The 26,801-nt window shown below is 44.6% G+C and overlaps 1 protein-coding gene across 14 annotated transcripts in view; it reads left to right on the top strand.

The window, feature by feature from the left end:
- SEMA6D (semaphorin 6D) overlaps positions 1-26,801 on the top strand; it is a 352,602-nt gene that overhangs the window by 303,587 nt on the left and 22,214 nt on the right. For 12 of the 14 annotated variants that reach the window (XM_059714662.1, XM_019477621.2, XM_059714661.1 and 9 more), the window contains one exon: positions 18,561-18,666. The gene's annotated coding sequence lies outside the window, so the exon portion shown is untranslated. Of the gene's footprint in view, positions 1-13,951; positions 14,132-18,560; positions 18,667-26,801 lie in introns of those variants that run through there. The other 2 variants (XM_006268175.4, XM_019477623.2) reach the window with 2 other exon arrangements.

Genomic DNA, 26,801 nt, shown 5'->3' with positions numbered 1-26,801 from the left:
CCATTCGCACCATCTGGTCTTGTGTAGGAAAGGCCTGGGCATTCTGGGTGAAGTGATCCATCACAACGAGCACATTTCCCTTCTGGTGTCCCTCTCCTTCTATGGATAGGAAATCCATGCACATGAGCTCCATGGGTTTGGAGCTCTGAATGGTATGTATGTAGGTAGTCCAAGTGGGCATGGTTTTCCTCTGCTCACATTGGTCACAAGTCAAACACTTGGCCTTTATGTTTTCAGACATCTTTGGCCAAAACAACTGTTCACATGCCTAGGCCAATGTGCAGTCCACCCCCATGTGCCCTGTAAGGCAAGGGCCCTATACTTCTGAGGAAGGACCAGTTGCCAATATTTCCATCCTTTAGGGTCCTGCACTTCCCGATGTAGCACTCCATCAAACAGGAATGTAGTAGGAGGTGGGCTGCCAGGGTAGCATTATTAATGGCTGAGGGGCGATTAGTTCCCAGTTGCCATTCACACAACACATCCCACACATCTGGGGCCTGTTCTTGCACTGTCTGCCATTCTGTGGTGGTGAGCTGGGGCAACGTAGATGGAGTCAATGTGGTGTACTGAGCCCAAGCCTGCAGGAACCCTTCAGGAGGCAGCCCTAACACCTCAGTCATGCAAACAGTATTTTCCCCTCTTCCCACAGGGTCTTATAGCTGCAGGTCGCAGATGGTCCTCACCGTCTCAGGACCCCAAACACTCCTGGGGATACTAGATGTTTACCATGACAGGGCATCAGCATCCACATGCTTTCATCCCTCCCTATAGTGTAGGCTGAAGGTGTAGTTTGCTAGTATCATGATCCAGTGGTGGCTTGTCGCGTCTGACTTGGCACTAGTGAGCACATATGTAAGGGGATTATTGTCTGTCCATATCTAGAAGGTAGTCCCATACAGATAGCCCTAGAATTTTTCAGTGACCGCCCACTTGAGGGCCAAGAATTCAAGCTTCTGCACTGGGAAGCAAGTCTCACTAGGTGACAGTCCCCTGCTGGCAAATGCTATGGCGTGCCAATGTCTGTCATGCTCCTGGTATAGTACTGCCCATAGCCCAGACAAGCTAGCATCTGTGTACAAAATAAAAGGGTGGTTAGGGTCAGCATATGCCAATACAGGTGCCTGTGTCAAATGTTGGATCACCTCCTAGAAGGCGTCTTCACCCTGTGAATCCCACTGGGGACCAAACAGTTCCATGGGGCTCCCTGTCACATAGGGCCTGCTTGAGCCATTGTCCTTCCCCTTTTTCTAGGGTGATCTCCCCATCTGATATCCTCAAGTCAGGGTATTTTAAGGTCCAGTTATTGTCCTTAACGAATCGCCACTAGATCCCTGCAAACCCTAGAAACTTTTTCAATTCCTGGAAGTTCTTGGGTCAAGGCCAGGTGGCCACAGCACTTACTTTCTCAGGATCAGTGCTGCCCCCTTCCTGCAACACAAAGTGTCCCATGTACTTCACAGACGCTTGGCAGAATTTATACTTATCAATAGCCAGCATCAGTTCAGCGGCTTCCAGTCAATCAAGTACCCAGAGCAGCTGCTCGTCACGGTCCTCCAGAGTCTCACCAAAGACAATGGCATCATCCAACACTTGGGTCAGTAGACCAACACTTGGGTCATATGCATGTCCCCAACTACCTTTTACATTAGTTTTTGGAAAGTGGCAGGAGCCCCAGATGTCCTTTGAGGCATTCGCTCAAACTGATCGAACCCCAAAAGGCAAATAAAAGCAGTTTTCTCCTTGTCCTCCTCTTGCAGAGATATTTGATAGCCACTGCAGAGGTCTTGAAAACCATGTGTTCCCCACTAAATAGTCCAGGGCCTCCTGTACCCGTGAAACTAGTCAATGATGGTATGAGCGTTTAACATACAGTAGTTGATACACATACGAATTTGGATGTTCTTCTTTCACATGATCCCGATGGGCAAGGCATAGGGGGCTTTTAGATTCAGAGATGATTTTATGGTTCATGAGCTCTTGTAGATGGTGCCTCACTTCCCCCATCTTGGCAAGGAGAATGCGTCAAGACCTTTCTCAGAAGGGTCATGGATCACTGAGGTAGATGTGGTGCTCCACCCCTTTTGCCTCTCCTACATCCCAGGTGTGCATGGAAAAGACATGGGATCAAGCTTTGAGCTTGGCCCTGAGGTGTGCCTTCCAGGCCTCGGGCACCAGGGAGTTCCCAAAAAAGAACCTTGAGGGGTCAACTGCAGTGGGGTTTCCTCCTAGCTCAGGGCTCAACTCAACTCCCTTCATCAAAGCACCTTCTATCCTGAGTAGACTACAATAGCCTTTAAAGTCAGGTTAATCACTACCACTGTGACAGGTTCTTGGTTCACCCCTTTGGTCTTGATTACACCGTCAGGGACCCTCAGCACCCTGAGGCTCGCTCTCCCTGTGGGAGTTTCCACCACCAGAAGCTTGTGTTTCAGGGAGTGGTGGCACAAGGGGCACTCAGTAGTACTGAAGTCAACCACACATGACTCGGACAAGTTCGGATTGGAACCCTGTACAGTCCGGACTTACTCTGAAACCTCAACCTGGCAGGAAACAGGGGTAGCCTGCCCAGCTTCAATCACCTCCTCCAAGACACCCAGGAAGAGAAAGAGATATCCAAATAAAGGGAGATTATGTGGGAAGAGGATGTCCCTTCTCAGAGAGGATTTGTTAGAGGGGTGTTGATGGTAACTCCCCGAGAGGACATTTCCCTGGGGAATGGAGAAATGTCCTGGCCTCAGTACTGGCGGCTGTGGTGGCTGGGACCCCCCACTAGGGGTCAGTCCCAGCTCAGTCAGTGTGCCCTGGGTAGACCGTGAATGGGTGCCCTCTCCAGGGTCCCAGGGCTCTGCTATAGATGTGGGGAGTATGGGCACATGGCCTGGGAGTGCACACAGCCATATGACCCCAAATTGTGTTTTTTAAAGGCTAAACGGCTGGTGGGATACGGGAAATGAGGAAGGGGCTGAGAAAAGGAGTCAGCTTCACCCCTGGACCCAGGCAAGCTCCTGAATATTATCCCATGTTAGCTCGCTACTCAAGGGACTGGTAGAGCCCTGAGCAGAGATCCCTGTGATGGTAAATGGTCGCAGGTGCCATGCCAGTCTGAACAGTGGGTCCCAGGTCACCATATGATTTGAACCTTTTATGGGGAGCATCTGAAACACTTACCTCCACCCCCACTTACAGGGCTAGGGCTTTGTGGCTTGAGCCAAGAGCCGTATCCCTATAGGGGTTATGTGAATGTGAGAATAAAGTTCCCTGCAGCTGGAAGAGGGAGAAAGAAGTGTCAACATCGCTCTAGTGTGCCCTGATCCGGGATGGATGAAGGGGGCCTCCCTCATTGTAGAGACTGATTCCAGCCTCTTCCAGGTTTTCGCTCACTATTGTAGACAGCAAGCTGGCCCAGGTTACGAACAGCAGTTAACAATGCATGCTGCCTATAGAGTAGAGTCGAAACCAGTTGAAACTTAACGGGTTTAATAGGAAAAGAACCGGCTTAAGATATGACACACGTGGGGAGGGCAATGGGTGCAGGAGAACAAGAGGGGATTCAGTAAAGGTAAGATACACATATACATCTAGCAAAGGCAAATCAACAACAAAGCCTGAGACACAAGTTTTCACAAAATGTAAGGTGCAAGCTGAGAATGTATAAGGCACATGCACAGGGGAAGAACCCTTCTACCCAGTGAGGATTCCCTCTTCCTCTGGTGTTCTGGCCAGGAATCAAACCCAGGTCCCCCACATGACAAGTGAGAGGTGGATCACTGAGCTATCAATGCCTAGGCTACACCTTGCAGCTCCAGGCTCTAGGGCCTCTGGGATCCTCCGCATGCCATCTGCATACCGGACTGCCTGGCTTCACACCAGAGGGGAGTCGGAAAGAACCCCAGCTGATGCCTACAGCTTGGGACTGTGGTCCTCCCAGGACCCATCCCATGCCACTCCTATACCCCTGAGCTCCCGGCTTACCTGGCAGGGCGTTGGATGCCTGAGCCACTGCCTGTGGCTCAAGGCTTTGATCCACACCACCTGTGTGCCAAGCTCCTGAATTCCCTGCCATGGATTGGATGTCTGAACTGCAGCCTGTGGCTTAAGGCTTTGATCCCATCAGGGGATCCATGCTGCTGCGGCCAAGCTGAGCCACTGCCTGCAGCTTGGACCCTCCACTGGCTTCAGGGCTCTTCTGGGGCAATTGCTTCACCCCTGCTGGTCAGCTGTTCAGGACCCCTCTTCTTTATCCCTTGGCAATCTCTCCCCTGGGGCCAGGTATGCTGCCCCTTTTATCCCAGGTGGCTGGAGAGACCAATCAGGCAACATGAGAGGTGAGTCTATTCTCAGGTCCCGTTTCCCTACCTGGCCCCTGGGTAGGGGGGCAAGCCTTCTCCTTTCCCAGGGCCTGATTGGTGGGGAAAAGTAAATCCCCCACACCAATCATTTTTGAACTTTTCAAAACCCCCAGGCCAAGCCACCACTGGCTAGCCCGTCACATTCCTCAACTTCTTTTCTCTGCTTTATATATATTTTAACAGTTTATGCCATGACTTTCCTCAGATTACTGCAGCTTCCTACAGAACTAGTCCAGTCAGAATTTATAGGTATACAGATGTGTATGTGTATCTGTATGTAGCCATATGCACATGTAGCCACAGCTGGCACCTCTTTCAGCTAATTCCATTGGGCATGCCTCACAAAAATGTCCACCTAAGGTTAAGTTGGTGAAACCTGTGCTAATTTATACCAGTACTTGAAAGTCTGAGATTAATCCATGTTCTTGTGAAACTTTAATTTATCATTTTTAACATGCAATACAACATCACAATCAGAGCTACAACAACCATTTTTACTATAATGAAAAACTATTAAATCAGTATCCCATTTATTCTAGTCACTTTAAATAAGAAAAATATATCATGATGAATTTACAGGATCTAGTTCCTTAGCCTTTCTTTGCTGATGCAGTCTTCACTTTACAACCAGCCATGAGAGCTGTTGTAATAATGATGGAGTATAAATTCCTTCCTATACACCACCCCAGTCTATCAACAGGGAAAGACTACCTGGTCCCACCTGCCGAGTAGGACAGAACACAGGCCAGGTGCTGCACCATGGAGAACCCTTGGTTCTCATTATTGTGCTAATTATTATTGCTACTTCCATGTCACATCTGCTTCCCTCAAGTGGACTGTCAGAATAGAGCAAGATTGGATTTAACTTCAATAGGAGTTTTTCTAGAGTAGGGACTGAGAGAAGATTTCAAGACTATCACTTTAAAATGCCAATATAGAGAGAACTTGCATTTTGTACACACCCCAAGACCTACTGATTTCAGTGATAATTTTAAATGTGCAGGGAATGCAAGATGACAACCACTGTTATACCAGCTAAAAATACAACTGATAAAATGTAGGAGTATTGAGATGTTGATACAATACAAAGCTAGAATAAGTTTGCCAGGTTGGGGTGGGGTAAATCCCAACAGTGTTAGCAGAAAATTATTGCTACACCTTCAACATGACAAGCATGTTACCTGAGGTTTACACAGATCCAAAGCCACAAAGCCATCTAGAAAAATATAAAACCAAGAAAACAATGATTTTAAAATGAGGTTTTTGACAGGCAGAAGCATTTTAAAAACAACTTCTAAAACAACGACCATGAAGATGCTAAAAGAAAATGCTAACATGTTCCATGTCTGTCAGGTATATTTTTACCAAACAGTAATAGCTTAAAAGCTTCTCCTATAATTTTCTGAGAAAAAAGTTTTTCTAAAAGTCATTATAGAAAAAAATAGGAAAGGCTTCTTTTGTGCAATGTAGATTGGACATTATTTATTGAGATAAACCTGGGAGCTCTTCCTTTATGCTCACTGTCTGATGATGGTGAACTTGTGTTATAACAACCTTTTCCTTGTATCAATACAACACAGAAATTGTATGGTAATTTGTTATTTCTTTCCTGCTGGTATAAACCATGTGGAAGTGTTCTGAATTGTTCTGATTTATACTGCCGCAAATCTAGACCTAAGGAACTGAAGTAGCTGGCCATGACTCTTGTGCTCACAGCCAGCAGGAGTCAGGAGCATGAATGGTCAGTACACTCAACTCTCATCACAGAGTGACTCCACTCCGGCAGATTAAAAACTGGTTTTAATTAATTTCAAAGGAGGATTCAAGGGTTAGCCATACCCTGGATTATTGCTGTAATGTGAGTTCATGGGGACAAGAGGCTAAAACTCTGAAACTTCAGGATCCCCAGCCATCCCTCAGACAGGAAGACAAGATCCTTAGGAAACAAATATTAAATTCCTTTTAACTCTGTATTAAGAAAGGGGGGAAATGGAACACCATGGCCAACTATTAACTATAATTAGTTTGGCCCTACCACCAGACCAATGATGAGATGAGAATTATTATAGATTTGTCTTCCTATTTTCAGGTTTTATCTTTCCAAAACTCTAGAGGAAGGTAAGAAGAGGATTATTTAATAATCAATAAAGATGAAAAGCCAATTTTTCCTGGAATTGCTCCCCATTTATTCATGCACTAGACATGTCAGAGACTGCCAGCCTTGATCCCTAGTGCAGCTCCCTAGATACTGACAATGGGCCAAAGCTGCATGAAACTAAGCGCTGCATAAAAATAATGTTTTGAGGATATCAGTATAAACTAATACTATCAGAACAAATTAATATTTACTCCTGCCTGTTGTAAATTAATCACTAAATATCACCTTTTACTGTAAAACTGTCAGCTTTAATTATATGTAGTTGTAATAAATACATTCTTTATTTTACTCTTGCCATTGTTAAATATTGTAAATCATAATGAATCAGCATTGTGCCGATTAGATTGAAAGGTGGCTAATAAAACAAGCACTGTTCATGACTGCATAGCAAGAAATTACAAACCTACTGACTTTGACATGTTAGGGAGATGTCTTTTAATTTCACTGAAGTGAAATAGGTTAGTTAGGTTTACTGAAGGAAAAAAAATGTGAAGGTATTTGACTAAAACTTATTGCTTTACAATTTATTATGTCCAAATACTATTGTTATAGTGATTTGACAATAGCATCGTAAGTAACAGTCTCTATAAGAACAGAAAATGTAATAGGACCATAAATGACCACAACCCATCACAACACCCATTGTACATTTAATCTAGAAAGCAACACTTGCATTTCTCAGCACCATGGGACACTGATTCATCACTGACTCAGAGGGAAGAGTAATACCCATTGAACTGCCAGCACCAGGGGCCTTTGACAAGTCAAGGGCCAGAACAACCTGCCTGTGATCCAGGCAGGCCATGTGGTTTCAGCAGCATGTCAGTGGCATGGGGCTTTCCCCCCACGTGCTGGGGCCAGGCAGCTGGGAGTAGTTCCCATTCCACTGCCACTTCTCCCAGCCACCCACTCCTCAGCTGCAGTGTTGGCACAACTTCCAGGCAGCTGGGACCTCTGCTGGGATCAGGCATCTGCAAACTGCTTCTGTACTTCCACAGCTTCTCCCTGCTCCCCATCCCTTCTACTGAACCATGAATCTGAAGTCTCAGCTGCCACCATTGAGTCCATCCCTCAACACCCAGTAATAGAACTTCTTGCTGATCCCCCATCCTTCAAGGAAGTCTGACGTGCCATCACTCAGTCCAAGAACAATACGGTGCCAGGTCCATATGGCATCCCCACAGAGGTCTTCAAAGCTGGTGGAACAGCACTAGCGCAAAAAATTCAGCAACTTCTCATCAAAATATGGGTTAACAAGGAAGTTCCACCTGTCTTAAAGAATGCTAACATTGTGACCATCTTCAAGAAAGGGGACAAGTCAGTGTGTGGGAACTACCAAGGCATTGCCCTCCTCTCCGTTGCCAGGAAAATGCTTAATCACATCCTTCTGAATCGTCTCTTCCCCCTTGCCGAAGATGTCATTCCAGAATCCCAGTGTGGCTTTAGGCCATCTCAGGGTACCACCACCATGATTTTTGTTGCACAACAGATCCAGGAGACGTGTTGAAAGCAACACCAGGAACTGTTTATGGCATTCATTGACCTAACCAAGGCCTTCAACTCCATCAATCATGAAACCTTATGGAAAGTGCTGGCTAGGTTTGGTTTGCCATTGAAGTTCATCAGTGTCTTCAGGCTACTTCATGGACAGACCCATTTACCATCCGTACTGGTATCAAGCAGGACTGCATCATCACCCTAACCCTTTTTTCCATCTATCTTGCTGTGATTTTAATCCTCATCCATGACTGCCTTCCTCCCAGAATTGGGGTTGAATATTGTATGAACAGTCAGCTTTTCAACCTGTGGTGCCTTCACACCAAAACAAAAGTCACCAAGACTGGCATCACCAACATTCATATGCTGACGACTGTGTTTTCCTCGTGCACACTGAGACCGATCTGCAGTCTACCTTTAATCTTTTCTCAGGTGCCTATCACAGCCTGGGACTCTCCCTTAACATTGGGAAGATCAAGGTGCTCCATCAGCCTGCCCCAGCACAACCTTCCCCCTCCCTCCCCCCCCCGCAAATTACCATTGATGGGAAACCCTTGGAAAACATGGAGCATTTCCGATACCTTGGCAGGCACCTCTCCCAGTCAGTCAGTCTTGATGTATTAGTATTCACTGTGTCAGCATATCCTTCAGAACGCTACTTCGCCGTATCATTGTTGACCAAGATTTGCAGATGGAAATTAAGATCCTAATCTACAATGCAGTGGTTATCCCCATGCTCCTCTATGGGTGCAAGACATGGGTAACATACTAAAGTCATCTTAAGCTCCTGGAATGGTTCCATCAGCATTGCCTCAGGAAGATCCTTTGCATTAAATGGAAAGACCACTGCGCCAATGCCAGTATCCTCTCTGCAGCTAACATAACCAGCACTGAGGCAAAGATCATGAAATATCAACTCTGCTGGGCTGCCACACTGTGTGAATGGCTGACACTTGTCTCCTAAAGCAAGGCCTCTTCTCTCAACTTAGTCATAGTAAGAGGACCTGTGGAGGACACAGGATGCGCTACAAGGACACCCTGAAATCATACCTTAAGAAGGGTGGCATCAACCCTACAAACTGGGAAGTGATGGTGGTAACAGGTCTTAATGACACTGAACTATACATCAAGCTACAGCTCTCTTTGAAGAGAAACATCTTGCTCAGGAAGCCAAGAAACAGCAGCGGAGGAAGGAAAGTGCACAACATCCCGGCCAACAGTTGTGCGCTCCCCCGCCCCCCAAGGCACCACTTGTCATATCTTTGGAGAAACGTGCAGAGCACAGATTGGACTCCTCAGCCACCTTAAAACTCACCAGTCATCCCTCCCACCCCACCCCCACAAACATTATCCTTATATCGAGGGATAGCCGATGATTGCAGTAATCTAACCTTGAAGTTACAAAGGCATAGATAATGGTGGCCATAGCTAAAAACTGCAAGAAAGGTTGCAGCCTTCTCACCAGATGGAGTTCATGAAAGGCAGTCCTAGCTACTGTAAATCATAATGAACCAGCATTGTGCAGGTTAGATTCAAAGGTGGCTAAGAAAACAAGCACTGTCTATGACTACATAGCGACAAATTTTAAGCCTGCTAACTTTAGTAGAGATGTAGATGCAACAGAGTACCCAGGAGCACCCCAAAGCTGTAAATCTGCACGCCAAGGGATGCCATCAACGATAGGTGTCCCTGTCCCCATCCAAGTCAAGCAGTCTGCCTACCACCATCACCTCTATCTTACCTGGTTTCAATTTCAGCTGGTTCACTACATCTAAGCATCAACTGCAGCCAGTCACTCAGAGGCTGCAAGACTTGGGTCAGATAAAATGAGAGATAGAGCTGGGCAGCATCATGAGTATACTGATGAAACTTCACTCCACATCTCTGCAATGTCACCCACTGGTTTCATATGCACATTATACAGGAGGAGTGACAAGATGGACTTCAGGGAAACCCCATAGAAAAGGTCCCAAGGGGATGACAAGCACTCACCTGTCACTACCACCTGTGAGGAAAGAGTGGCGCCAATTAAGAACAGTCGAATAACCACCAGCTCATGGACATGCTGCTTATCAGCACTTCACAGTTAACCGTATCACAGGCTGCTGAAAGACCTATTAAAATCAGGAGGGCACAATTTCTCATCACACTCCAGGAGAAGATCGCCAGCCAAGGCCACAAGCACAGTCTCTGTGCTATGTTCAGGACAAAAGCCAGACTGACAAGGTTCCAGGAATCCACTGGCTTCCAGATGTGCCTGGAGCTGTCATGGAGCTGCCTGATCAATGACTTTCTGCAGAAAAGGGTGGTTGGAGGCAGGGCAGTAACTGCCCAGGGGCATCATTGTCAAGCAATGGTTTCTTGAGCAGGGACCAGACAATTCCAGAATATTTGGCACCCGGCCCTGCTGAAGTGAGGGACTGACAACCCCAACCAGCAGTGGCCCCAGTCTCCCCTGACTGGCTTTTACAAGCCCAGCTGGGCACAGGTCCAGTTCACAACTGGTCACCTTCTTTCCCCCTCCCACCCTCCAAGCACATCCTGTACATTAGTAGGTGACAGCAGTTTAAATTGATCCATGTAAATGGTTCAAGACAGAGCATCCTCAACTCCAACCTCTGACTCTGCAGCAAAAGTGGTGGCCCCCCAAGCCATTATGTACTCCTTCAATTTGTCTTTCTTACCAGAAAGGCTGATAACAGTGATTTCCATATATCAACTTTTAATAAAGTGATTTCATGTAGTTCCTTATTGTAAATCCTATGAAGTCATAGAACTAAAATGTAACTTCTGACATCTAGTCTGCTGCAGCTAGTGGTTAAAATCTAGGGCTTAACATAGTGGTTTAAATCAATGTAACGTCTTAGTTGCTCAAAGGAAAGGTGTGCAGGGGAAGTTCCTTTTAACTTCTTCTCCCTGTGTGTATATAGGTCCTCAGTCACCGTTTGGTTCAGCACATTCCAGATCCATGCTTTGTTTAAATCAATTGATAATATTATTAATACAGAATATCTTTGTATTAATAGTATTTTGAAAAAGTAAAACCACAATTCTCCAAATCATTGGCTTAATAGACTATGATAGATGTAGTTTTGTATGCATTATGAATATTTTGGTGCCAAATGTAACTTGCTTCACCAATTGCATAACAATATTGATAATGCTTGTCTGGAAAGAATTTTGAGTATGAAACATGCCTCCGAAAGTATCAATTCATTCTAAAAGTATGCCTGTGAAGCAAGGTGAGTGAATGCTTCTCAACTTGCATATAGGAAAACTAAGTAAATGTGATAAAGTGACTAGTTTAAGGCTTCAGTGAAAATCATGGCCAGAGATCAGCTGGATTATAAATCTGGCTCTTAATACTATGGCCAGTCATTTTATTGTACCTCTTTCTTTGCTACCAGATTCCTCTGATGTGTTTCTTTTAAGATCAAGCATTCAAGAGGTAATTAGCATTTAAAAGCCATGTTTCTTTTAATTCCACTAATATATTAGTGAAAAGAAATATGTTGGCAGAATCTGAAGGTTACAAGTTACAATGAAGAGCATGTTTTAGGATAAATGAAAGTTAAGGCCTAATATAGCATGACAATACCCCATTAATCTGCACCCGATTGACACAACAGTGGTCTATTGTGTCAATGAGGATTTAAGGAGCTTTACAACATGGTACTGATGGTTTATCATATCAATAGAAGCCTGCATAGATTTGTGTTAAAAACAGTTGCTGCATAATTCCCATACTGAATGGTACATGCCCAGCAAATGTGTGTCCTGAAAAAGAAAAAGAAAAACACCTTATTTAATGTGGTTGCATGCATTTGCAATAACAAGCCCAAAAACTTAATCAATCACCATATTTAATGTTTAAACTGAGCATACAAGTGTAGGCTATATACCCAAATCCTCCAAAAAGTAACATTTTAAACTGAAGTCCTTTGTACACGCTCAGAGTGCCCGCTGACATGGTGATAATATATTATCAAATTGATTTAAACAAAGTGTGGATCTGAAATGCTCGGAGACTGTCTGTGACTTAGTACCCGCTAATACTCAAGGAGGAAGGGAAGTCTCCAGCAGTTTCCCCCCACATCCCCTTGCCCACCTGAGCAGAGGGAGGGCACAGACAGGGCTCAACAGACCTGGAGGTTGTGCTTGTCTTTGCCTGAACCTTGCTGTAGGGGTAACCGTTAGGTGAATTTGTACAGACCAGTTACAAGAGCCCTGAAGAATAAGGCTGAGAACGAAAATACTGGTAGCCCCTTGGGGACTGCAGTTTTATTAGCTGGCGGTACCGTAGGGCATTCTGAAAACAGGGACACTAATCCTATGTTTTAAAATGTTTGGCATGGACAGCCTGCACCTAGAGATATGGCCGTTTTGTAAAGCTAAATAGCAGTGGAACTGTGCAGAATATATAGCTTCTGAGTATAAAAGCTGCAGAGATATTTTGTGAACCGAATCTTTCTCCTTCATGCAGTCACATTGCACACTATAAGCCTTTTTGCCCTCAGGTTTGCAATTTGATTCCTAATCAAGCCAATAGTCGCCATCCCAGCATCTTCATGCGGTGTGCAAATTTCAATGCCTGCAGCACAAGGTTGTTCCCTGGAAGGAGAAAATAAAGGATGTCCTTACACCTCTAAACAGGCGAAAGCTTCTGGGTCACAAAATAGCTACGCTGAGTGTCTGCTGTAAAGAAGCCTATAATGATGTTGCCTTCAGCCTGTCACCACCAGAAAACGTCAGTGTGAGACGGCCAAAGGACTGTGTTGCCAGAAATGCCCTATTCCCATGGCTGAGAGATTTCGCTGGCACAGTCACTAAAGAGAATCTACTGTGGGCCAAATCCTGAAGGCCTTTCTCAGTCGAATCAGTTTTCAACAGGCAAAACGCCTGCTGTGAAATCAATGGGAGTTTTCTGCAAGCCAAATCATGCAGGATCGGCCCAAAATATTATTTGAGAGTAAATATCAACCACTCGTGGTCTGTGTCGGAGAAGAAAGAATTAGGGGGAGTGCAAGTAGCAGCAGCCTCCCAGCACTTCTCCTGTTTCACCAGTTTAGGTGCATGACCTGGAGGGCTCGGCTCCATCCTAGAGCTGGAGTAGTATGGAGGCTTTACTAATGACCCTCTGATTTATTTTTAAACTGAAATTTTATTTTCTCAGTGTTAAAAAAAAGCCAAAACAAAACCTAAGATAATAAGATTTGGAGAATGATATTTTTTCCCCTGAAGCCCCACAGACTCCTGACCATATTAAGACCTACATTATTTTCTATTTCATCTGAAAAACTAATAAATCACCCCCAATTCCTGGAATTAATTTCCCTGCTTCCAGTCTTTCTTCTTGTTTTTTTTAAACCTATTGCTGTATGTGGCAGGCTACTTCAAGCAACAGCTCTTCAAAAATACCCCCCACCCCCTTCACCTAAGAACATTTTGCGTTAAATACTTGCCTGAAAAATTATCCTGTCCCCAACTTGTGCTCAGAGTAGCAATGTGTTAAAGGGTTAATGGGTGGTAAAGGCTGTTTCCCTTAGCGGTGCTGGTGAAATGGGGGCAGGATTTTGGAAAGTGGGGGGAAAGGCACCGCCTAACCAAGGAAAACTAACTGAACTTTGCTAGAGGACTGCGCAGGCAGAGCCTTTTGGCGAGAAGTGTTTGTCCTCAGGATGCTTGAAAGAAGCCCAGAATAATAATACAAAGCTGTGGGGATGGGGAGGGGGGAACGAAACACAGCGGAGGCTCCTTCGTGGCCACTGCTCACAGCGCGGCGGGGCTGCGAGTTGGTGTAGCAGCTCCTCGGAGGTGGGAGGCGGCGGCGGCGGAGGAGGAGAGGCCACGGCAGGGTCACACGGAGCTGGGGCCTCGGCGGCGGCGGCGGCGGCGGCAGCGGGGGCGATCCGTCCGAGCCGGCGGGGGTGGGACGCGGGGCTGCGGCGGGGGGGAAGCCGCCTCCCCGGCTCTCCCGATGGATTGACTGGAGATGGATCGGATTACACCAGTCTCCGGCCTCGGGTTTGTTTTGCTCCCGGCTTGTCCCGGCGTGGGTGAATGTCGGGCTGCTCCCGGGGGCGCCGGAGCCGGGCGCCGGGACTGCCACGCGCCGCCCCGAGAGGTAAGCAATGCCGCGGCCGGGGCCGGGTGGTTTTCCGCGGGGGGCGGCACAAAGTTGCGGCGGGGCCGGGGCTGTGCGGAGCGCTGCAGCCGCCGGGACAGCGGCGGAGCCGGGTGGGCAGCCCGGTCGGGGGAGCCCGCAGCGCCCCGGGGACCCGGCGTCGGGGCAGCCGCGGGAGCTGCTGGGCATCGGGCTGCCCGTCGGGTGCGGGTGGGAACGAGCACGAGTCGGGCTGAACGAGCCCTGTGCCAGGGCGGCCACCGCCCGGTCCCGGCGCCGCTGCCAGGGGGCAGTGCGGAAACTTTCCTCTATCGCTGCCCCCCCGGCCCACCCCGGCCGCCAAGGGGCAGCGGCAGCACCGCCCGGGGCGGCTTTGCAGCCTGCAGGAGGTCGCCCGGCGCCTCCGAGTGGCGGCAGTGCCCGGCTCGTTTCGGGTTGGCCGGGAAGCCTGGCCCGCCGGGCGGCTCCACTGCGCCGGGGCCGGGGCCGGGGCCGGGGCCGAGTCCGCTTCGCTTCGCTCCGCTCCGCTCGGGGCGGCCGGCGCGGCGCGGCGCTCCGCCGGGCTCTGGGCGCACACACCAGCTCCCAATACTCACACTCTGTGTGTGTGTGTGTGTGTGTGTGTGTGTGTGTTACTGGTGTGTGGTTGTGTTAGACATTTAATATATGCCCCGTGTGTGTGTACTGCACATGTGTGTTTTACTGAGAGTTGGTGTAGCAGCGTGTGTGTGTGTGTGTGTGTGTGTGTGTGTGTGTACCCACTAGAGATTGCTCCAGCCCAGGTGTGTGGGTCTGGATTTTGGAGTTGATGTAGCAGTGTGTGTGTTTTTATATATAAAATACCCATTTTATCACTGCTTTTATACATACATACCATATATATATATATATATATATATATATGGCTGCTTTGATACATACATACATATATATATAAAAGCAGTGGGTGCATGTTAAGAGACTCTGGCAGCTGGAGCGTGTGTGTGTGTATGTATGTGTATATATATATATATATATATATATAATTGGGATTTGGTATAGGTAGGATATGTGCCATGTGTGTGTTACAGATTTAATGTTGCATCAGTCAGCAGTTAAGTGACTGTTCATGATGCATACATAGGTAGTGCTTAGTAGCCAATCAGGGCTGTAATTTTTGCATAGACACACATGGTTGTGTGGGTGGGTGGGTGGGTGTGTATAAATACACACATGCGTGCGCAAACACATCCAACATGCAGTATAAACTATTTTGCAGCATAAAACAATCACTGAAGCATCAATCAGGGTGCTGTCAAATAATGGTATTTCCTTAGGTATTTTTCAGGCAAAAAAAAACCCAAGGTAACTTTTGGGCTGATTTCAGTTCTTAATGTTTCAGAAACATAAAAGGTCTTTTACTAGCCGTAAAAATTATGTTTTACTTTGTTTACCCGTCTGTTAATTCTACAAAGACTAATACACACTGCTCTCAGAAAGGTACTTTCACAGAGAATTTTTCTAAGATCCTTCTTTGTATTCTTGAGGAGTATAACAGGAAGCTGGCTATTGCTTGTGTGGCAAAAGGGCATAGGCTTTTTTTTTCCCTTTTATTCATGCTTTAAAAATCTGTGCCCCTCTAAAGCGTACATATCTCATTCAGTAAATTAAGCTGTGTTTAATGTGGTGAGTGACAGGCATATTCTGTTAGGTTGGCAGATATTGGATAAACATTTACACTTGCTCAAATAAATACAAATTGCCAGATGCGTCCTGTGATTTTTGGCTATATAATAGTAAACTTTAACACTTTTTATAGGAGTGAATTTAAAAGCTTGACCATTTAAAAAACTGAAAGAAAGAGCTTACACTGGGAATGTATTAACATTTCTTAATTAAATAGATCATATATGCTTTTAAAAGGATAGCCAAAAATGTAGCCCAGAGTCTTTATATTGGGTTATTTAATGGGCTGTTCACTGACCAACTATTCTTCTCCTTCATATCCTGCAGTCTGTCACTACCTCTGCTTATTTCTGCTAGGGAGGCAACAAAGATAACATCATCTTCTAAACATGCTTTGTATGATGCAGGAGTGTGTGCTGGGAATACAGTGACTAGCTCTGTCACAGCTCCACAAGCCAGCTGTGTAGCTGCATTTTTTTTCAGCCACTGGTATCCTTTTAGCTGGACCATTTGAACCTTGCTACCTCTTTTGAACAGGTTATCTGAGGCAGCTGACACTAGATATGTTAGCCTTTGGATGCTTTACCTTGGATGTTATCTTATGTAGTTCACACATTTCAATGGAATGGTTAACTACATCTATGTCTAAATGGGTCCTAGATCTGACATGACCTGTCTTAACAGTTACAAGATGTTAAAGACACATATGTAGTAAAAGCTGACTTTAAAACATGTATTAGACCTATGCAATAAGACAGCTGTGGGCCTCATTGCATTGAGGCATAATACTAAAGAAGCTTGTTGTTCAGAATGGTGTTTTGTTTGTGCCGTGAACCCAAGACCCAGTCCTGCTCCCTTTGGAGTCATCAGGACTTCTGCCACCAGCTTCACTGAGAACAGTATCAACCCCCTTTATGTAACTAGTGAGAATAGCTTGATTATTCTTTTCTCCAAAAGACAGGAATTTTAAATCTGCAACAAAAGGTCAAGTGAAAAACATATGGGGATGTGGCCAGTTCTTACCATGCGTTTTATAGTGATCAAAGTAATAAAAGTGACTAGCTTAACTTCAGTTCTTCTTGTTTTGCCTTGTAAGACAAATGTTGCATTATTGGTTTATTGCAGACTATTCCCTAATATTTTCCAGGGAATATTTTTTGCTTATTTAATAAACACAGGAGACTGAGGGGAGACTGTCCTGTTTCTTGCTTAGCAACTAAATAAGCAAATAAGTGGATGGTCACATATTTACTTGTTAAACATGCCTATAATTCCAGTATGAAATTTAAACATACTTTCTCCCACTGGGTAAATTAATAATTTGCTCCAGGAGCAGTTGAGGAGATGATGGAAGGCATGCTATTTGCATCAGGTAATGTAAGTTATTTTAAGTCTTAGTAGTCTAATATGTACTTAAGAGTTCAAATGTTGCTTTCATCAAAACTGCTGATAGAACAGATGATCTCTTTTCTGTGTATCAGATAAGCTACTGGAGTTACGGTTAAAATCCATCTAAGCCATTTTATTAAGTTGTTACTTATTCTGTGAATAGCTGCCAACTTCAAGTTCAAAGAAAAGTATGTTCTGATTTGTTCCCATGTCACATGGAAGAAACGTTCAGTGAAAGTCATATTACTAGCCTTATGATGCTGTTTTCAATAGCTGTGTGTATTGTCTGCCTTTGCCCACTTTCCTCTGTCATTCCCTCACAGTAATTACAGTACAGCTAATAACAAAAGTTGATTCAGTTTATTCAAACAGGAAAACTGTTAAGTTGTCTCACTTCCCAAGGCAAATGTTTGTGTAACCACAGAGATCAAATCTGTAGCACACATATATAACATATGAGGTGTGTTTATTTCCCTAACTTTTCTGTTCCATTAGGCTTTTGTTAACTAACCCAGATTAGCATTTTAACAACCCTGAAGTGAACTTCTGCCATTCTTTCTACTTGGACACTGTGTGTAGATCATCCATCATTCTGTCCTTAGCCACAACAGGCTACTGGCTCCATAACCATTTGGAGCTACACAGAAACCATCCGACTGTGAACAGCACAGCTGGCTACAGCAATTTTTTCTTCCACACCACTGGCAGCATTGTCTGGCTATGGTAACTAAAGTTAACATCCAGAACGGGAAGTTTCTTTTATTTGGCAGGCTTAGCCCTGCCCTGATGCAGCTCACTGGGCACACCTGCAGAAAAGTTACAAAATGGCTGCTAGGACGGAAAGGCACCAGTGGACGATTTTAAAGGCTCTAGCTTGGAGACATTAACCTGTTGTTTAGACTGTGATTATGAATTCAGTCATTACTTGACTGAGAACATGCTCCTTGAATCCTGCTCGGTTTCAGTTTGGAGACTACAGCATACTTTGAAGAAAGGATTTGCTTTAACTCACACTGCCAAAGAGCACAGAAAGGGACAGGCAATTCTGCTGCGCACTTCACACCTTACTGCAAAAGCCCTTGTAGTTCTACAACGGGAAACGTGATTTTTGCAGAATTTTTGCCCAGAGCCTAATAGCTGCAACAGATGCTTTCCTCAGTTTGGGTTACAGATTTATATACGTAATATAAAAAAACTACGCAGATTAGAGTGTTTATTGCTTTAATCCTGAAGTGTGTGAAGAAAGACAGGTAGCCAGCCTGTGAAAAAAAGTCATAGCTCTATTTTATTCTTAGTTCATGAGATTTTTGAATAATTTAAACAAATTGACCTAACAAAAATATCTTTCATTTACAATCTTTGGTTTTCCTCCTAGGAGCTAGTTCTTATTGCAAGAACTGAGGTGGTCAAGAGGTGTTACCAAAAGAGAGGCAGGGGGCAGAAAAAAGAAGAGGAGCAAGGGACTCAAGCGAGCAAGTGAGGTTCGTTCTGCCCAAAATGTTTACAAATCTTGTAAATGAAATCAGTTGCTGGACAGCGTTGATCAGATTGTCCTTGGTCTTTCTGACCTAACTAACACGGCAGGGGGCATATTTGCACACAGTTATTCTTCTTGAATCATGTTTCATCATTTTTATTTATTTGTATTATTATAATACTTGGAGCCCTAAACATGGGACAGGATCTCATTTGAGCTAGGTGGTATACAAACCCATACCAAATAATGGTCCCTGCTCCAGAGAGCTTACAGTGGAAAATGAGAGGCCAGTAAAGGACACAGACGTGCGAGTGCAAGGAAACTATGACACAAAATTGGTCAGGAGGCACTTGGGCACTGTAGCAGCCTTAACTAGTGAAGCTTTTTGGTGATATCATAGGAAAGGAGACCTTTGAGGAGGATTTTAGAGAAAAATAGCGAGTGAATCTGTGGGTACTTATGGAGCATCCTCCAAAGGTTGAGGGAAAGCTTGAAGGTGCTTGCTCTAAGAAACTGGACAGTAGAAGCCAGTATCATAGGCTGATCAGAAGTACGGTTGAAGTCTCAGGAGTGAATGACAAAAAATAATTATAGGTTTTTTTCCTGTCATTATTGACTATTAACAGTTTTTTTCTTAGCCATACAATTCATCTCTTTCCTTCCAAAATACCCACAACAGTTTCTACACAAAGTAGTAGCAACATATTAGAATTATGCTTCTCTCTGGTAGGACTCCCTCAGGTTACTGTGACATAAAACAAATGGTATTTATCACTCCGTTCCAAAAGTACCTCTCTATATTTCAGCTTCATTGAGATTCCCTCCTCTTGCCATGTAAAGATCCATACTGTGCCCTTGTCCCGTTTCCCAAGCATGTTTCTTGGCACCAGCAGCAGACACTGAATACAGCTGTTATTTAGACAGCCGGAACATCAGCATGGACAGGCTATGTAGCTGCTATGCCACTATGTGTTTTACCACACACATTTGTACCTTCGGGTCAAGGAAATTCACGTGCTTCTGTTTGATGTCATTGTTCATATATAACTTCAGTCAAAAGCTGCCCAAGCATGATGTATGTTTGGTTTTCCAAATGGTATACAGTAGGAATTTCAAACATATGGCTGCCCCAGCCCAGATCTAGCCCACAGAACTGGCTCCTGGAGGGCTGGGAATTCAGAGACGGGGCAAGCAGAAACAGGGTGCAAAGCCCCATTTGTTACATTGGGGACGTACGTTGGCAGCAGTAGGTAATCAGCAGTTGTGTTAATCCCTGTGGCTAGGGCTGTGCAAAATTTCGGCAGGCATTTCATTTTGGAGGTGTTTTGAGCCGTTTTGGTGCCTGAAACACCGAATCCAAATCGAAACAGAAGGCTTAGAAACATCTTCAAAATGAAACAAGGCATCCAAAATGTTTCATAAACGTTTCCGAAAATTTCAGCGTTTCGGAGCCAGGCTTGCAGGGAAACAGCTGTATGGTGCTTCCCTGTCATACAACTCGGCTCCGCAGGGGACAGAGATTTGCACTGGGGGTCTCCTGGCCGCTGCTGCCTGCCCCACGCTGCCCCAGTGATGAGGGGCTACACGGGGCAGGCAGCGGTGGCGAGGAGACACACACACATCTCTGCTCCCTGCAGAGCCAGGTCACATGGCCAGGCAATGCTGGTCCCTGCCATGAGACTTGGCTCCGCAGGGAGCAGAGATGTGCGCTGGGATCTCCTCACTACCACTGCCCACCCTGTACAGCCCCGCATCTCTGGGGCAGTGCAAGGTGGGCACTGGCAGCAAGGAGACCCCCAGCATGGATCTCTGCTCCCTGCAAAGTCAAGTCGCAAGGCAGGAACCAGCAGGCTTGCTCGCTGCTCTGCGCTGCTTCCCTGCCCCGCGACCTGGCATGACAGGGATTAGAAATCCACGCAGGGGGTCTCCTCGCCTGCACAGAGGGCAGCGACCCTCGCTCTCCCCTGGATGAGCCACCCGTCTTGCTCCACACTGGGGCCCCAAGCCCTGCCCAAGTGGGTAGGGCTGTGCAAAGCTTCCCTTTCAGCCCATTAGAAACAGATTCGGCTGAAACAAAACAGAACAGTGATCTGAAACACCAAAATGAATCACTGTCGTCCGAAACAGCCAAATATGAAACCAAATCAAAACACAGCCATTCCGCACAGCCCTACCTGTGGCTCCTTTAATGCTGCATTCACATATGTCCTGTGAGGAGCTATGCAGTCCAGATCCAGCCCCAGGGAGGGTCAGGAGGCAGTGGGTGAGTTTGATACCCACTTCATATGCATATTAATTTCCTCATACTCATATACATATTACATATACTGCTTAGCTTGGCACTGGGTTTTTTGCACTATACAAATGGTTATCTACATATCAGCATAAACAGTTTAAGTTTAGCCCCACTGTCTTTTATTTAGTAATATGACTACACTCTATTTAACTGTATAAATGAGATGCAGAGCGCTTAGGTGCTGTTCCTTTTCACATAAACACAGTTTACACTGAGTTGGGTAAATGCTCTGGGTAAGTGTGTAACCTTGTTTTAGTTCAGGCGATGCACTTAAATGGAGTATACTGTATATGAAACAGAAAGAAAGGAATTTATATGTGTATTTAACTTTGAAATGCCAGAATATGGTCCTAAATGCATATTTAGGGGCAAAACTTCAACATTAAAATCTAAGATGATGTTTTGAACATATAAAATTTAAGTAAAGCGGCTATTACGCTGCCTATTATGGTAAGTTGTACTTAAAAATACATAAGGAACATAACTGCTGTACATGTCTTTACAGTTGCAAAGTACACAGTTAAATAAATGAGCATAATATCTTAGTCCTGCCCAGGGCATAGTAGGCTGGATGTTCTATAGAAGTAACCCTTCCATGTCTAGGATTAAATAATCAACAAACCAGCACAGGATCATTTTCCATTTCCCAGAACTGGCTGGGAGCCTGCTTTGACACCAGTTGCAAATATAGCTATTCTAGGCATTTCCACCTGGTGAAAGAGTGCTGAGGTGAGAGAGAGAAGGATAACAGTGGAAAACCAGTGGTGTGAAATCTGTCAACAGTGAGAGAACAATGTCCCCAGGTGCCTTATGAAAGGAGCAATAAGAAAAAATTGTATCACAGAGTTGAATGGTTTCTTTCAATTTTCACAGATCTGCTTGTGTGTGTCAGTTTCTTAAATCCAGCGTGTGTATCAGTGATTAAACACTGAAAAGCTAGTCATTTGTTTTTTGCTGACTAAATCACATTCTTTCAGGATGTAAATGCTGTGCAGATATTTTTAGCAATACAATTTTTGATTTAATGATAACTGAGGACAAAGATAATCAAATCACATGCTTTAGGGCTTTTACTGATTCCCTGCAGGGGTCAGGATAGACACTCCCCTCCTTCACCCATCCGCAGTTATGCATATTTTTCTAGGTGTGCTGTGGGTATTTTCCTTTCCCCTAAAGCAGCAAACTTTATTCCTGGCCAAAGAAAGGATACTGAACTTGCTGAACCAGTGACCTGGTACAGGAAAGCTGCACCATGCATTTATTTCATTTTTTACAACATAAATATAGGTTTATTTTGTGACGCTACAGAGATGAATACACAGATTTGTGTGTTGCATTGCCCAGGGCCTCATTATATCTTCACGCTGATGCTAGTTGGAACACAAGGACTGAGGGGGATGGCTCATTATACCCCTATGTGGGATATTAATCTAAATACTAATAATAGTAATTACAAAGAGAAGCCAGATGGGGAGAAAAACTAGCTCAGTGGTTAAGGAGGTGATGCCTAGGATGCAGAAGCTCCTGCTCTACTACAGACTTCCAGTATGATCATGAGCAAGATGTGTGAGCCTAGGTTTCATTGAATTCATTGGGTGATTGAAATATATAGGTATCTTTGAGAAGCAGGGCTTAGCTTCTTTGTAAAAGATAGCAGTAGTTCCCTACATCCGAGAGTAAAGAAATTAGTGCCTCTGAGGTGCTGGGGTAATGCAAACCATCATGATCCAAGGTATAGGCTATATCTTCCTGGAATTGTCCCTGTGTTGCATTGTAACCTGAGAGTAAGAGTGCCTGGCCACTGGCCACCCTCCTCATCCCTTTATCTTCGAAACCTCACCTGCTCTCAGTAAAGCCTCATGGTAGAGCAGTGACCAGAGCCAGTTGCAACACCCATAGGTGGCCTGTTGCATCAGGGATACTCCTCAAGTGCGTCACAGCACAAGAGCAGATCCCCCAGCTCCAAACAGACGTGCATGTGTGTATATGATACATTTACAAATGTACATGCATGAACTACAAAAGCAGCAAATGTAATAATGTGATCCAAATGTTCAGTGCTGGGCTTGAAAAAATGTTTTTCTGCCATTATGTGAAAATTTAGCGTGACTGGAACAGAGTCTGCATTTGATTAGGCAATTTAAAAAAAATGTAAGAGACTTTATGCTTCAAGGCGGTGCTGCAAAACAGTTGTACAATACGTTAGAAAATTGGTTTGCTTTCATCCAGTTTCCGTGTTTTTCTGTACTACTTCTCAAATGAGAATACAAGACGTCACATAGTACATTAGTGCATGCTGAAGTTTTATAGTAAATAAAAGAACAGGATAAAACAATCATTCAAATGTGTCAAAAACCTTTCAGAACAGAACTTTCACTGCTGTCTCTTCTCCAGCAAAAAGCCACATTTCATAATACATTCTTGCACCACCATAGTTAATCTTTAACATTTAGCCAGATGAGTGATAAAATTAAAGTTAACTTTTAGCCCAGGCTTCCCGTTTCCGGCCTGCATTTGTACATATACTCAACTTTCCCACCAAAGTAGCAGAATGCATGTTTTGCAGCCACATAGGTCGTTAGCTGATCACGCAGCTGACTTGTCCATACAAAAGGCCAAAAGCATGTTTGTTTAAAAAAACCTCTTGTTCACCCACTTTCATAAGTACTAGCAAAAGTTTGTATGAATTCTGATACTGGCTGAAAAATACTCAGTCTTAATTGTATATATTGCTAATAGTAGTCCTGAGGTACTTAAAATGTTTTGACCTGTTTTTACCAACTATCAGTCCCTCCTCTCCCTTACTTTTTTCAAGCATTCACTTAATTGCAACCCCGGCAGCCATTGTACCCAAGATCCGTGTGCCCAGAAAGTCACCTTCTATCCAGCATCACCGCCACCATCCTACTTCTTGGACAAGCAGTACAAGACAGAGATATTGATGGACTCAGAGCTATTGTGTCTGGGTCACTGCCTGATAGGCAGCAGCTGTGCACCCCCTCCGCAGCACACAGTTCCTCACTGTCCACCTATGCCACTTGCCAAGGTGCTCCCTGTCCAACCTCCTTTCTCTTTCAGAACAGCCCACTTACTACCCTCACTGGCTTCTACCTCACACACTAATCCAAGAGTTGCCTGGATAGCATGTCTGCTTTTAGTAGGAGTTCTAGGGAATACTGTTTAGGTCAAATATAATTTTTGCCCACTGCGGAGAAATAGTAGAGCTTGTGCAAACTCACATGCTATTTAGAATTGGTTATAGCATGGCCCATAGCTGTGTAACTTGTGACTTAGACTGACATTATATCCTTTTCTGCATGTTGAAAAGAGTGGTGGTGCTGCAATTTAAATCATGTGCTACAAGTCTTCAGTGAGAACAGTTATCCAGTTCAACTGTGCCACCCCTTCACATTTGAAATTAAGGGCTAAATAGTAATTCACCTTCACACACCTAAATAGCATTTACATAGCCACATAATGGCAACTTTTGACACTTCGGCACAGTTCAAATTCTTTTTCCACCTGTGGTGGACTAGCACTGCTTTCTCTGTGTACCTGCAGGAAGTAGGATGGAGTAGGGTCTATGACCTTTCAGCCCAATAGCCAAGGGACGCAGACTTTGCTCACCAGAGAAGGCTTGACCCTGCATCTTATGCTTTTCACCGAAGTGCACTAAATACCAGTTTATGGGCTAAACATCACTCAGAGAACTCTCCTATTGAAGTAGGACCACTGCACCTTGCATTTAATACTGGATAAAAAAGTGCAACCATTCTTTGTCAAGGCAAACTACATTTTGCTGAGCCAACCTACCTAAGACTGCTACTTTTCTGTCACCACATATGTTCCTCTTCTAGCTGCCCAGTGGACTTTAAGGGAGGGCTGGAGAAGGCTGTGGATAAAAATGCAGATACAGCAGTGAGAGTTTCTATCCCATTCAGGACCAGAACCCAAAGCCTTCTTCTTCACTACTCTATCTCGTTCAGTCACCCATGCTCTGCCTAGCTTGTCCTAGCTCGACATATCTTTCCTGCCAGCTGTACAGTGGGCCAACTTCAAGATGAAGTGGGAGGGTTCTGAAGAGTGCTCCGGGTATTACCTGCCTGTGGCCTACTGGTTAGAAACTTTGCTTAAAAGCAAATGATGCAGGTGAGGCAGGGTGTAGAGCCTAAGTCTCCTGTTTCACAGGCAAATGCTTTGGCTACTGGGCTAGAAAGTAGGAGACCCTGCAGCATTAAACTGCTGGTCAAGGTGTTTGAGGGATTTATGCCACAGCCCTAAGCACCTCTGAAGGCAGAATGCAGCCTACTGAGCATGTGCAGCAGGGAAGTGTATGGCTACAGAGAATCAAAACTCTGTGGGTGCACCAGAAATTGCAGTTCCAGAGCTAAATCCTCTTTCACCTTCGTAAGTCTCCACCAGTGCAAAGTACTAGCGCCCTTTAGCCTTACGTTTTTTAACATATTCCTTAAATTTTATTCAAGCCTGAGTCTAATAATACTGATATCTGGATCTTCATTGATGCAGTTCAGAAAGTCCCTCTTTAGATTTTAGTCTAAAAGAAAGTTCACACCAAATGGTATCCATACATTTAACAAATGGGCACAGAAGAGTTAATTGCTAATGGGTCCCAGTGAAGCATGCTAATGAGCTCACAAGAAAAAGAAAGGAAGATATACCTGTGTCTTTAGAGACCCCAAACTATTCTCTTGGAGGGAGCATTGGTCTTTGCAGGTCAGGGTCAGGGCACTATGTCAAAGCTATTATTTAGGCTGCACCTGTTCTGGGAATAAATGGAGACCTGAGAGCTTCAAGGGCTAGCAATCTGGCACTTTTCTTGAACACTAAAAAACCCCCATCTAGCACTGAACTCCTTTTTTGATTCTTAGGCTGCCATCTGTGAGCACTGTAACAACAGCAGATCATGGAAGAGTCTCACCTCAACACAAGCAGCTTAACTCTCTAAAATGTAGGCTTGGTAAAGTGGTTAATCAGGAAACTGCATAAATAAATGTAGTTTGCACTTTGTCACCAGGCTGAGGCCCTGGCAAACTTTCAAAGGGAGCATGTCCCACAGGAGCTATGTAGAACAGAGGACAGATTTGACAGTAGATATGGGCTAAAAACAAAGTTTGCTTTCAGCTGGAGGACTTTTGTGTTAGCCTGGCAAAGACAGAAAATGAACTCCCATTAGCTGTTCAACATTAGCTTAAAAATATAGCTGAAGTAATCATTTATTTTTGGCCTACATCTTATTTCATCTCCTGCTGAAACTACCTTGTGTTTGAGTAAATCCTTGATCACAAGAGAATTCAGTCCTCAAAGTGTGCCTAATCAACCACTAAGCATTTGCATCATTAAAAGTCATCCTATCCATTTTGCAAGCATTCTGTCAGCTTGTTCTAGAGTAAGGGGGCTGCGCTCTCTGTAATGCTTAGAGCCTGCAAACAACTGAAGTGTAACTAGCACTACCATAAGCCAATTAAGATCAAAGCTGTGATATTCAGTAGTAGGGTTTCATCACTTTAATATTAAACAATTTTTTTTACTTAGATGCCGATCAAAAGGTGTTAATGCAGATTCCTTTAAACAAGGCAAGCAGCGTCTTAAAGTGACATACTAGTTATTTGCACTTCCATAAACAATTAATATCATGGCTCCAAATAGTCTACATTTCTCCAGAGCTGGGCTTTAAAAAAATTGTCACTGTAAGATGTAAAACTATCTGGATACTGTAGGGTACAGTTTAGGAAAGGCATACATACATACATAGATATATCTATAAATATATAGATATATATATATATGTGTGTGTATAATGAACTGAAGAAAATATGTTTATA

Source organism: Alligator mississippiensis, chromosome 11 (assembly GCF_030867095.1).
Source record: "Alligator mississippiensis isolate rAllMis1 chromosome 11, rAllMis1, whole genome shotgun sequence".
Taxonomy (NCBI): domain Eukaryota; kingdom Metazoa; phylum Chordata; order Crocodylia; family Alligatoridae; genus Alligator; species Alligator mississippiensis.
Note: the sequence above shows the minus strand (reverse complement) of the source record. Positions and strands in the feature narration are given on the sequence as shown.